This window comes from Cetorhinus maximus, chromosome 14, assembly GCF_964194155.1.
Source record: "Cetorhinus maximus chromosome 14, sCetMax3.hap1.1, whole genome shotgun sequence".
Taxonomy (NCBI): domain Eukaryota; kingdom Metazoa; phylum Chordata; class Chondrichthyes; order Lamniformes; family Cetorhinidae; genus Cetorhinus; species Cetorhinus maximus.
The window spans coordinates 113752529-113766750 of record NC_135892.1 but is presented as its reverse complement, the minus strand read 5'-3'; positions in this window follow the sequence as shown (position 1 = coordinate 113766750).

Sequence of the window (14222 nt, the reverse complement as noted above, 5' to 3'; positions counted from 1 at the left end):
TCAGCTTTCGAACTGCCTGTGTTCTTGTCACAATTGAGAAATTATATACCTGAAAGTCATTTAACATTGCAGAATTGCAAACTCTTCAAACTAAGACAGTTTGTAATTAGTTTTGGGAAGAAATTGCTTCTGACCCCAGCAAGCGATGCATCACTGGTTGGATGATAAGGAATCAATTGCTGTAATTCAATATATACAAGAAACCTGCTGAGGTGTCAAGAAATAGTGCAAGTTTGAAAAAGGAGGGATATAATAATATCGGAAGTTGCTGCCTGGATGGAAAATGATTAAATGTGCCTGGGATAGACAGAAACATGGGGTTATATATCTAGCTTGCCCAGGTTTGTTCTGTGCATAAAAGCAGGACAAATCCAACCCGGCCAATTACCGCCCCATCAGTCTACTCTCGATCATCAGTAAAGTAATGGAAGGAGTCACCAACAGTGCTATCAAGCGGCACTTGCTTAGCAAGAACCTGCTCACTGACACCCAGTTTGGGTTCCACCAGGGCCACTCAGCTCCTGACCTCATTACAGCCTTGATTCAAGTATGGACAAAAGAGCTGAACTCCCGAGGTGAGGTGAGAGTGACTGCCCTTGACATCAACGCTGCATTTGACTGAGTGTGACATCAAGGGACCTGAGCACAACTGGAGTCAATGGGAATCAGGGGGAAAACTCTCCACTGGTTGGAGTCATACCTAGCACAAAGGAAGATGGTTGTTGTCATCTCAGTCATCTCAGCTCCAGGACATCACTGCAGGAGTTCCTCAGGATAGTGCCCTCGGTGCAACCAACTTCAGCTGCTTCATCAATGACCTTCCTTCCAACATAAGGTCAGAAGTGGGGATGTTGGATGATGATTGCACAATGTTCAGCACCATTTGCGACTCCTCAGATACTGAAGCAGTCCATGTCCAAATGCAGCAAGACCTGGACAATATCCAGGCTTGGGCTGACAAGTGGCAAGTAATATTTGCACCACATAAGCGTCAGGCAATGACCATCTCCAACAAGAGAGAATCCAACCTTCACCCCTCAACATTCAATAGCATTATCATCACTGAATCCCCCACTATCAACATCCTGGGGGGGGTTACCATCGAACAGAAATTGAACTGCACTAGCCATATAAATACTGTGGCTACAAGAGCAAGTCAGTGGCTAGGAATCATGCGATGAGTAACTCACCTCCTGACTCCCCAAAGCCTGTCCACCATCCACAAGGCACAAGTCAGGAATGTGATGGAATACACTCCACTTGACTGGATGAGTGCAGCTCCCACAACACTCAAGAAGCTTGACACCATCCAGGGCAAAACAGCCCAATTGATTGGCGCCCCATCCACATGCATTCACTCCCTCCACCACCGACGCACAGTAGCAGCAGTGTGCACCATTTACAAGATGCACTGCAGGAATTCACCAAGGCTCCTGAGACAGCACTTTCCAAACCCGCGACTACTACCATCTGGAAGGACAAGGGCAGCAGATAAATGGGAACATCACCACCTGGAAGTTCCCCTTCAGGTCACTCACCATCCTGACTTGGAAATATATCGCCGTTCCTTCACTGTTGCTGGGTCAAAATTCTGGAACCCCCTTCCTAAAAGCACTGTGGGTGTACCTACACCACATGGACTGCAGCGGTTCAAGAAGGCAGCTCAAGGGCAACTAGGGATGGACAATAAATGCTGGCCCAGCTAGCAAAGCCCAGATCCCATGAATGAATTAAAAAAAAACAGCTTTCTCCATCTCAGGACATCCCAAAGTGCTTTACAGCCAATGAAGTGTTTTTGAAGTGTAATCACTGTTGTAATGTAGAAAACACAGCAGCCAATTTGCACACAGCAAGATCCCACTAAGAGCAAAGTGATAAATGACCAGAAGTTGGATGGGTGATAAATATTGTTCAGGACATCAGGACAAACTCACTCAGCTTTCTTTGAATAACGACATAGAATCTTTCACTTCCCCCTGAGAAGGAAGACAGGACCTTGCTTTGATGGCTCATCTGAAAAAAAAAACAGCACCTCAGACAGAGCAGTACTCCCTCACTACTGCAGTGAGAGTGTCGATCTGGATTATGAGCTCAAGTCACTGGAGTGAAATTTGGGACAATGCCCTTTGGATTCAGAGGCAAAAATGCTGCCAAATGAACCAACTCTGGCGCCTCTGTGGCATGCAAGACAGTTGCCAGGACATAATAAAGGACTACATAAATGCAAGTATTTTCTTGTCTATCAGGTGCAATGGTTCAGGAGCTCTATATGGGTAGAAATGTGTCCTTCCCCAATAAAGAAAGCATAAGAGGGGTTACTGATTTGTTATCGCTCCTATTATGCTTTTGCCCAGGCTAAATTTCAGCTCTACACATATTTTTACAATCCAATTCCTCAACATTGCAATGTCATCCATTATCATTGATATAATAAAATGGAGAATTGAGATACATGGCCACTTGGCAATGGGGTATTTGTGAAAGGGGAATTGAAGGGAGTGCAGTACAGATTCACTGGAATGTTACTAAGGTCTCCAAGGGTTAGCTTATGAGCAAAGTTTATATCAAATAAGCTTATTTTTCTTGGAATGAAGAAGATTAAGGGGCGATTTGATTGAAGATTTTTAGGATTTTGAAAGGAATTGATAGGATAGATATAAAGACAAACTGAAACAAAAACAGAAAGTGCTGGAAAAACTCAGCGGGTCTGGCAGCATCTGTGGAGAGAGAAACAGAGTTAACGTTTCGAGTCCGTGTGACCCTTCTACAGAACTGAAGAGAAGTGGAAATTTATACTGTTTAAGGGGGGGTGGGGCAGGTGCTGCTGGATAAAAGGCCAGCGATAGGTGGGGACAAAGGAGGGATTGACAAAGATGTCATGAACTGAAGAACAAAGGGAGTGTTGATGGTGGTGGTTAGTGCTAAAAAAGGTGCTAATAGTGGCAAAAAAGGTAAGAAAGCAGAATGTGATTATAGCAAGGGTAACATTGTGTGAAAGAACAACATGGAACAAGTAACAGATGGCTCTGTTGGGAAATGGGGTGGGGGGTGGGGAGCGGCGGGGAGAAAGGTCATACGTACTCAATGTTAATTCTGTTTCTCTCTCCACAGATGCAGTCAGACCTGCTGAGTTTTTCCAGCATTTTCTGTTTTTGTTTCAGATTTCCAGCATCTGCCGTATTTTGCTTTTATATTCTTATAAAGACAAACTGTTCCACCGATAGGGCAGTCTAGGACAAGGGAACATAACCTTAAATTCAGAACCAGACTGTTCAGGAAAGCAGTTTGAAAATATTTCTTCATGCAGAGTGTGAAACACATTTCCACAAAAAGCAATAGATCCTAGCTCATTAAATAATTTTAAAGCTGAGAGCTCTAGACTTTTGCTAGACAAGGATATGAGAAGATGTGGAATCAATATAGATGTATAGAGTCAAGGTAAAGATCAGTCATAACCTCAGTGAATAATGGAACAGCTTTGAAGGGCTGAATGGCCTCCTCCTGTTCCAATGAGTAGCTGAGAAATCACAGAAGCACCTAAAAAAAACTTGAACTGTTCCTTATTTTTCAAAAAGTGATTACAGGAGACAGCAAGCTGGGGACTGCAGATTATTTTTTTTTGAAAAATATACTTTATTCATAAAATATCTGTAAGAAACTTCCAAAACATTTCAAAATCATCATCACAAATGTACAATCAGATTTATCTTTCACACGTGGATCATGAGATGCATCAATACAATCAATGAATATTACAGTCATTTCAATATGGCCATTACTGACAATCAGACAATGGTATTGGAGTTATCAACATACATCATGTTGTAGTCTGAGGTGCTTCAATACAATTATAATACCATTAGTATTCAATGAATATGCAGATCAGCAAGGGTTTCAAAAGGGCTGTTGACATTATGAGACTGTGCATTGCTCAGGATCAGTGAGGCTCTGTGCTATTTGGACACATTAAAGAGACACTGGTAGTTTGCAAACTTGGAACTTTTTTTTCACTTGGACATTGAATGTTGCTGGGAAACTGATGCAGATTTTCAAAACTTTGAAATATTTCAAGGGATTGAAATAGTAAAAGATTGTTTCCATTGGCTGGTGGTAGGGAGAGAAAAGAATTTGAATTTGCATAGAGTCTTTCATGGCCTCAGGATGTCCCAGAGTGCTTCATAGCCAATTAAACCTGAGGATTATACTAGCAGATTAAAAAAAGTTAGAAGCTGTCTTTTGTGGAGACCATTTGTAATTGAATATAAATTTATAATATTAATTTAACTTCAGTCCGTATGGAGTGATGTCAATGAGCTTCCAACACTCAGTGAAAATGTATCAAAGACACAACATTGTCTAACTGGTCTGTTGAGGACTGTTCCCCAATCATCGGCTTCATTCTGTTACTACCTCATTAAAAAACATCGGAAGCAACTTTCCACTAACTTCTCCAGGGTGACGATACCTCTTCAATAGTCCCGAGAAACAGCCAAAAGATACGCTTTGTCTCTTTAAACACTTTAAAGAGCTCAGTAATAATGACAGTACTTACATTCACATAGTCATTTTCAGGTCAAAACAATTTACCCACTGTGTTACTTTTCTAAGTGTAGTGATTTGTATAAGAAAACAGTGCCAACAATGTCCCACAAACAGACAATGACCATTCAGTCTGGATCTAGATGGCATTGGCTAGGGTAGGGAAGTTGGGCTTGACTTCAGGGGAGTCAAAACACAACAGTACTCAAGTTCTTTGCTACTGGGGAGGATATGGAACTTGTTACCACAAGGAATATTGAGGTGGATGACATTATTGCGTTTAATAGGAAGCTAAAAGCTAAAATTAGGGAGAAAGGGATAGAAGAATACATTCCTAGGGCCAGATGAAGTTAGGGTGGGAAGAGGCTTTTGTGGAGCGCAATTGCTGACATTGACCAGCTGGACTTGTCTGATTGATCTGTTCCTGTTCTGTACATTGTATGTCATTGTGAAGAAGGACCAGCATCATGGAGCCAAGGCATGTAGATTGTGTGAAGATACATTTCAGCATGGTCTCACTGGATGGCAGGGCAGGCTGGATGGGGGGTATCAATTGTATTTTGTAATTTTAAAAAAAAGATTGCTGGAAATCAGTCAGCTGGCCTGGCAGCGTCTGTGGAGAGGGAGAGTTAAAGTTTTGAGTTGAATATGACTGTAGTTCGGAACTGAAGAGAGGTGGAAATGTGATCACGTTTCTATTTCACAATTCACATTTCTACCTCTTCTCAGTTCCAAAGAAGAGTCATATTTAACTTGAAATGTTAGCTCTATTTCTCTCTCCACGGATGCTACAAGAACTACTGACTATTTCCAGCACTTTCTGCTTTCATTTCAGATCACCCGCATCGCAGTATTTTGCTTTTATTAATTGTATTTTAATGGTGTTTAATCATTTGAAGATGGTTGGCATTAACTGAGGTTTTAGTTGAGCCCCTATAAATAAACACAAATTAAAATTCTGGTTGCTGGGTTAGGAGGTGCATGCTTGTTATCTGTCATTTTGAAAATAAATATAAAACTGCGTAAAGATTGGCTCCAGTTCTATCCTTCACCCACTGGCTTTCTGGAATAGAATACTCAGTGGCCTCTTGCTAAGTTCCTTTGTAGTTTTTTAGCCATGGTAATACCCGCGACTGATGTAATATTGAATTTTGTTGGTGATTTGTGTAATTCTACTTGGCATCAATAGAAAAGCACTTGCAGTAGATTTGGTGAGGGTGCACTCCTGCAGTAACATTCTGCCCTGTGCTGTTTGTGTTCAGCACTCTGAGCGTTGCCTCAATTAGTGATAGTTTTGTGGGTTAATGTTACCTTGCTTTATTGAGAAATGGAATCTTGATCAACCTTAAATGTTTCCTGATTGATGGAGCTGGGAATAAACTGAATTGTTGAATTACTATCACCAAATACTCAACCTCCTCTCCTCAAAATAACTGTTTCCTTCATTTACATACTGAACTGTTGTTGTTAGCTGTGATTGTAACCATGGTAATGGCAATCCAGTTTGCAATTGATTCTGATAAGATTATGAGTAAAACTTACTGAAGTTTCTAGCAACATAAGGCTATATGCTTTTGGTTTGATATCTTACAGGCAGTAGCCATACGCACTACATGTCCTGCCCAGTGGAGCTGGTTTTGAATGGTTAGCGCCTCTTTGCTGGGCAAGTTGGCTTGGGAGAGGACACTGCTGTTGGACTGTCTTTGCTGCACAGGATTTGGTGGATCTTGAAAAGGCACCGTTGGTGGTACTTTTCCAAGGCCTGGCATCAGGCTCCCCAAGCAACTGCTCTATCTAGAACTCAGTCGTGACCGGAGACTCCCAGGGCAGCGGAAATGCTTTTGGGGTGTCCTCAAAGCATCCCTGAGGAGGTCAAACATCCCAGCCAACTTTGTGGGATTCCCTGGTTCCTGACTGATCAAAATGGACAATGCTCATACGAACTTATGAATTAGGAGCAGGAGTAGGCCATTCAGCACCATGACCCTGCTCTGCCATTTGATAAGATCATGGCTGATCTGACTGTGGCCTTTACTTTCTTGTCTACCCCACCCCCCCAGCCCCCATATCCTTTGACTCTCAAGAACCTTTCTAACTTAGCCTTGAATATACTTAATGGCCCAGCCTCCACTGCTCTCTGGGGAAGAGAATTCCACAGATTAATGACTCACTGGGAAAAAAAAATTCTCCTCATCTCCACCTTAAATTGGAGACCCCTTATTTTTAAACTGTGTCCCCTAATTCTAGTCTCTTTCATAAGGGGAAACATCATTTCAGTATCCACCCTATCAAGTCCCCTCAGGATCTTATTTGTTTCAGTAAAATCTCACAATCTTCTAAACGCCAATGGATACGGGACCAGCCTGTTCAACTTTTCTCATCCCAGGAATTAGTCAAGTGAACCTTCTCTGAACTGCTTCTAATGCTATTATACCCTTTCTTAAAGAAGGAGACCAAAGCTGTACACAGTACTCCAGATGTGGTCTCACCAATCTCCTGTACAACTGTAGAAAAGCTTCCTTACTTTTATATTCCTTTCCTCTTGCAGTAAACAACAACATCGGGGAAGTACTGAACACATGGAGAGACTTTGTCGGGAATGTGCAGAGGTGAAGTCAATGTGTTGGAGGGAGTGCGCAAACCTCCAAACCACCCATCTACACAAACCTTCAAGCACCACTGCCTCACGTGTGGCAGAATCTCCGGATCATGCATTGGGCTTATCGGCCATCTCAGAACCCTTCGAACCGGAGTGGATGCAAATCATCCTCGATTCTGAGGGACTGCCTAAGAGAGAGATACAGCCAATAGATCAAAGAGTGGTTAGGCCAGGTGTAATATGGTGTTCTCTTGCTTAATGTATTCTAATTTCATTAACTAAGATTCAAAGCGAGAGTGAAATTCTGCACCTTCTTCCGTGGTCTGAATAGGCAAACGAAATACATAAAAGTGAATCAATCCTCAAAAAACAAATAAATAAACAATTAAGTTGTGTAAAACCACAGCTGAACTATGAATAAATTATTACATTAATGCAGAAAACATTGGGTGCAAAATGAACTACTGATTGCATTGATACACAAAATACTATCAACATAACAAAAATATATTCATACTTTAAAAATGAGCTAATAATTTCCTTCTGCCCTTCTCATGCAATTTCCCTTTGAAAGCCGAGCTGAAACTTCCTCAGCTTATCACATTCCGAAGTGCTTCACCTCCAACTAATGACTTTTGAAACTCAGTTGTTGTTATGTTCGACAAATAGAGCAGTCAATCTGTACACAGCAGGATCCCAAAAACATGGTGGGATGTTTGAGAGCTTACTCAACATTGCTAGGGGTTATTGAGGGATGAATGTGGTCAGGACACTGAGAAAATGCCTGGTCCTTCTTCAAGTAATAACTTGAGATCCAATACCAGCCCAGACAGCCCAGCCCTTCCTCAGACAGGACGTCTGCCTGAGTTATATTCTTGAGAGTTTGACTGGGGTTTAAACCACAACCTTCTGACTCTGAGATGAGAATGCTGATGTTGGCTGAGGGATAAGTGTAAGTTAGACCACCAGTGAAAACACCCCGGCTCTTCTTTGAAATAGTCTCAAAGTTTCTTTTATATCCACCTGCAACTGAAGTTGATATAACGTCTCAAGCAAAAAAACAGCACCTCTGATAATGCAGCACTCCCTGAGCACTGGAGTGACAGCCTGGATTATATGCCTTGATGGGACTTGAACTCAGACCTTCTGACTCAGAACAAGAATGCTACCCACTGAGCTACGACTGACAAGGTGGGATGTGATTCGTGGTTACCGAGGATGCCGGCTGTGGAACCTATGCTGTTTCTAAACTATATGCAGAAAAGGGCTGCTGGTAAATGACCAGATTTACTGATTCCATTAAGCTGTGGTCAGATGCTGAAATCCAAATGGATATTGACATGAAGTGTACTGGCTAAGGAATACCAGTCGAGCTTTAATACAGGAGAATATAAAGTAATGGGTTTTAGTGCTTGGAAGATGGGTTGTGTACAAGGCGATGGGGCCTATTGCATAAGATGGAATTGAAAAGCTTATCATTGCAACTGACTGAGAGAATCAGCGCGAGGCTGTAATCAGTCAGTGTAATGTACTGAGATAGGCTGTGGGTATGAGATAAAATCCATGACTTTAATCATGTGTAATTGAGCGATAAGGTGACATTGCCCTGTGGTTCTGAGCACCCTCCTTTTGAAAGGATACTTTTATGTTGGAAATATTTCAGAGCTACAGTGATAAGGAGGATCCCAGTACCCAGAGTTTTTTTTACATTACAATGAAACCACTTGTGAAAGTAACCCATTGACTGGAAAGTGCTTGGAGGCATCTTGAGGAGCTGATGAGGTACCAAACAAAGGCAGGCTCTTCCTTTCAATTATGGGATGGACTGACAAAGGTCATTTGTTTTCATTGGGGAAAGAGGTTTCATCAAGTGGAACATAATCCTATACTTAGAAAGCTGAAAGCGGCGATATAGTGAAGTGATGCATGTTTAATTCTGCCTGATGTGGGTAGAGAGAAGCAGAGAGGGTACAACAACAACAACACCAACATTGTCAAACTTTGTACAAGTGTGAACGGTAGAAGAATTTTAATTTGTGCACTTAATGTTAGACTTGTGAACAAGGCGCTTGTGAAATATCATGATTTCCATTTAATCAACCCCATTTAATAATGAGACAGCTGGCTATCAGAATGCAGAAAAATTGACCAGTCAATTTACCTCTGCCCCTCATATGGACTCAAAACGTTAACTGTTTCTTTCTCCACAGACACGTTTCTTATTTTGTTTCAGATTTCCAGAATCTGCAGTGTTTTGCTTTTACCTCTACACCTGGCCCATTTTAGCAACAGTGCAAGAGTAGGTCATCAGTACAGGTCCACCTGGCTGTATCATGAGCTTAAAAAAAATAAACCACAGAATCACAAGGTGACCATTCAGCCCATCGTGCCTGTGCTGACCCTTTGAAAGAGCTAGCCAATCAGTCCATTGCCCTGTTCTTTTCCCATAGCCCTGCAAATTTCCTCTTTAAGTTGATATTCAATTTCCTTTTGCAAGTTATTGTTGAATCTGCTTCCACTGCCCTGTCAGACAACACAAACACAAAATGTACAAACGGCTTCATAAAGAAGGAATGTAAAAGTGCCTTTAATAGACTAGGTATATGAATGCAATTTTTTAAGAATTTAATTAATAAAAGGGAAGTAGAAAAAAATAAAATCAATTAAAGTCAATAATGTGAGAACTGTGGCAGATCAGATATCTTGTCTTCCATTAAGTGCATCCCATCAAAGCTCATTAATCTGGACTGCAAAATTAGATTGATTTCCGATAGCTTGCATTTAGTCATTAGAGTTCAGGGCAAAATGGCCCTTTTTCTCTTCCAGAATGGATTCACTTGTGGTTACTCACTTCCCACAGCATATTAAATTAGTGGGATAGTGTCAATATAGTGTAAATTGTCTATGATGCTTGGGGATGATCGAGTTTAATGGGCCCAATGATATTTTCAATTCTACATTAAGTATGAAGCAGAGATTGTGATGTTAAAGCAGCTCCCTGGATAACTATAAACCCAAGTGATATGAATGCAAACTAGTCCAATAGTGTATTATACAGTGGGAAATATAACAAAGTGAAATCATAGAATCTTATAGCACAGAAAGGCCATTCAGACCATGAAAACTGTGCCAGCTCTTTGAAAGTGCTATCCAATTAGTTCTACTCACTTCCTCATTCCCAACAATCTTATAAATGTTTCCCTTTGAACGATGAATTCAATTTCATTTGAAAGTTACTATTGAATCTGGTTCCATCACCCTTTCAGGCCATGCACTCCAGATCACAACAACTCTCTAAACCTCTTAGACTCTCTCCCTCTCTCTCCTCATTTAAGACACTTACCTTTTTGACAAAGTTTTTGATTACCTATTCTAATATCTCCTTGTGTAGCTCAGGCCTGGATTTTCACCAAGTCAGGTTGACTTGGGAGCCCTTTGAAAATGGTGGGCAGTGGTGAAGTCACAATGCCTGCTTGAAATAAAGATAAAGTCTAAGACTGGCTTCTTCCAATAGAGTTTTAATTTTGGTCCATAAAACTCTGCAGAGAACTTATTACACCTGTTTTCTCTTTTATACATTCAAATGGGTTCATAGCTAGTTAACTGATAATTAACTATTGAACTTCTTGTGAAGTTTCCTTTCCCTACAGATTCCTCTCTTCTTAAGATCAAAGTAACCCTTAAGTATATATATCAAATAAATAAAGATAGATCTTCCTTTCCATAACACAAACATCAGTATATTTTTCCATTCAATAAATCCACCTTCTTAAAAAAAACACCTGTACAGAAATGTCCACACTAAGAATGCTCATTTTCTGTCTTCTCGAAGGAAAAGACGTCCCTCTTTGAGAATCTCCAGTAACTTCTTGAAGCTCGCTCCTCTTTTAGTGAAGCAGTCAGACAATTAGTAGCTGCTATCAATCCATCTGATCTTGGCAATCTCCTTATTCTCTAACAACTGTTTTAAGCTTGCAATGTCAATTTGCAATCTCTTATCGTTGACGCACTTTGTAGAGTGAACATTTTCCCAAAGTGACTTATTATCTATAAGACATTCAATATGTACCGTTCCTCAATACCCTTTTCCATTTAAAATGTCTACCAGCATCTTTGATATAAAGAATGCCATATCTACCTCCTCAACAAGAGCAAGAGTCTCCACTGCCAACGTGCTTTATACAACTCCTCGTATTTTTTTGCTTCTCATGCCAAAGGACAACATTTACCTTTTCCCCCCACACTTGAAAATCCATCACATAGATTTGCATAAGACGCATCACTAAACACAATCAGTTTCCTTTTTCGAAGATCACCCAAAGATGGGAATTTCAAAACACACTTCTCCATTTTTAATTTTGACAATGTTTTGTTTGCTCAAATGATTTCTTCAACCTTGGGATCATTTATTTTAGTGCCCAATTCCAAAACTTCGAAACTGATGTCCAGCCTTTTTTGTTTGCCTAGCCAATTGAGTTGCCCAATTAGACTTCTGAGTTCCTCCTTTTCTGTATCAGAAGCCGCTGTATCTTTCTGGGAGGCTCTACCACGACTAATTGCAATGGGGTTGAAGTTCTCTAAGGAGGATTGCTGATGTAAAAGGATGTGTGATCTACTCTGCCTGATTTCCAATCCAATGTATTTAAATGCACCTGAAGCCTGACTTCCAATTTTAAACTCTGTTCTGAGCCCATTAATGACAACAATTTCAAAATTGCTACCGCTGCCACACAAAATATTGACTATATGCATCATAAAGATGTTTGCAAGTTTCCCTCCATGATTCCAATAAACCATTTCCGGATCTGCTTCCAATTGAATGCAGCCCAATTTTAACAAAATTGACCTCCTTGAGAAATATCAAACTCTGGAGGTGTCATTTAAACCATATATGCATTTATTTAGCTTCCAGAATGCCCCTTCTACATTTGGCACCTCTTTCAGTGGGCAGAGTAAAACTTCCCTTTGAAGTTGGTGTCCCTGCAAAAAAGCAGCTTTAATATCAATTTTTTTTTATTCATTCATGGGGTGTGGGCTTCGCTGGCTGGGCCAGCATTTATTGCCCATCCCTAATTGCCCTTGAGAAGATAGTGGTCAGCTGCTTTCTTGAACCGCTGTAGTCCATGTGGTGTAGGTACACCCACAGTGCCATTAGGAAGGGAGTTCCAGAATTTTGACCCAGCAACAGTGAAGGAACGGCGATATATTTCCAAGTCAGGATGGTGAGTTACTTGGAGGGGAACCTCCAGGTGGTGGTGTTCCCATCTATCTGATGCCCTTGTCCTTGTAGGTGGTAGTGGTTATGGGTTTGGAAGGTGCTGTGTAATGAGCCTTGGTGAATTCCTGCAGTGCATCTTGTAGATGGTACACACTGCTGCTACCGTGCGACGGTGGTGGAGGGAGTGAATGTTTGTGGATGTGGTGCCAATCAAGCGGGATGCTTTGTCCTGGACGGTGTCAAGCTTCTTCAGTGTTGTGGGAGCTGTACTCTTCCAGGCAAGTGGGGAGTATTCCATCACACTCCTGACTTGTGCCTTGTAGATGGTGGACAGGCTTTGGGGAGTCAGGAGGTGAGTTACTCGTTGCACGATTCCTAGTCTCTGACCTGCCCTTGTAGCCACATGGCTTATATGGCTAATCCAGTTCAGTTTCTGTTCAATGGTAACCCCTAGGATGTTGATAGTGGGGGATTCAGTGATGGTAATGCCATTGAACATCAAGGGGCGATGGTAGGATTCTCTACTGTTGGAGATAGTCATTGCCTGACACTTGAGTGATGCGAATGTTACTTGCCACTTGTCAGCCCAAGCCTGGATATTGTCCAGGTCTTGCTGTATTTGGACATGGACTGCTTCAGTATCTGAGGATTCATGAATAATGCTGAACATTGTGCAATCATCAGCGAACATCCCCACTCTGATCTTATGATGGAAGTAAGGTCATTGATAAAGCAGCTGAAGATGGTTGGGCCTAGGACACTACCCTGAGTACCTGCTGCAGTGAGGTCCTGGAGCTGAGATGACTGACCTCCAACAACCACAATCATCTTCCTTTGTGCTAGCTTTGACTCCAACCAGCGGCGAGTTTTCCCCCTGATTCCCATTGACTCCAGTTTTGCTAGGGCTCCTTGATGCTACACTCGGTCAAATACTGCCTCGATGTTAAGGGCAGTCACTCTCGCCTCATCTCAGAAGTTTAGCTGTTTTGTCCATGTTTGAACCAAAGCTGTAATGAGGTCAGGAGCTGAGTAGCCCTGGCGGAACCCAAACTGGGTGTCAGTGAGCAGGTTATTGCTAAGCAAGTTCCGCTTGATAGCACTGTTGATGACTCCTCCCATTACTTTACTGATAATCGAGAGTAGACTGATGGGGCGGTAATTGGCCGGGTTGGATTTGTCCTGCTTTTTGTGTGCAGGACACACGTGGGCAATTTTCCACATAGCCGAGTAGATGTCAGTGTTGTAGCTGTACTGGAACAACTTGGCTAGGGGCGCAGCAAGTTCTGGAGCACAAGTCTTCAGTACTATTGCTGGAATATTGTCAGGACCCATAGCTTTTGCAGTATCCAGTGCCTTCAGCCATTTCTAGATATCACATGGAGTAAATCGAATTGGCTGAAGACTGGCACCTGTGATTCTGGGGACCTCCGGAAGTGGATGAGAATGGGTCATCCTCTCGGCACTTCTGGCTGAAGGTTGTTGCCAATGCTTCAGCCTTATCTTTTGCACTGATATGCTGGGTCCTCCATCATTGAGGATGGGGATATTTGTGGAGCCTCTTCCTCCAGTGAGTTGTTTACTTGTCTACCACCATTCACGATTGGATGTGGCAGGACTGCAGAGCTTATATATGATCCGTTGGTTGTGGGATTGCTTAGCTTTGTCTATCACTTGCTGCTTATGCTGTTTGGCACGCAAGTAGTCCTGTCTTATAGCTTCACCAGGTTGACACCTAATTTTCAGGTATGTCTGGAGCTGCTCCTGGCATGCCCTCCTGCACTCTTCATTGAACCAGGGTTGATCCCCTGGCTTGATGGTAATGGTAGAGTGGGGGATATGCTCGGCAATGAGGTTACAGATTGTGCT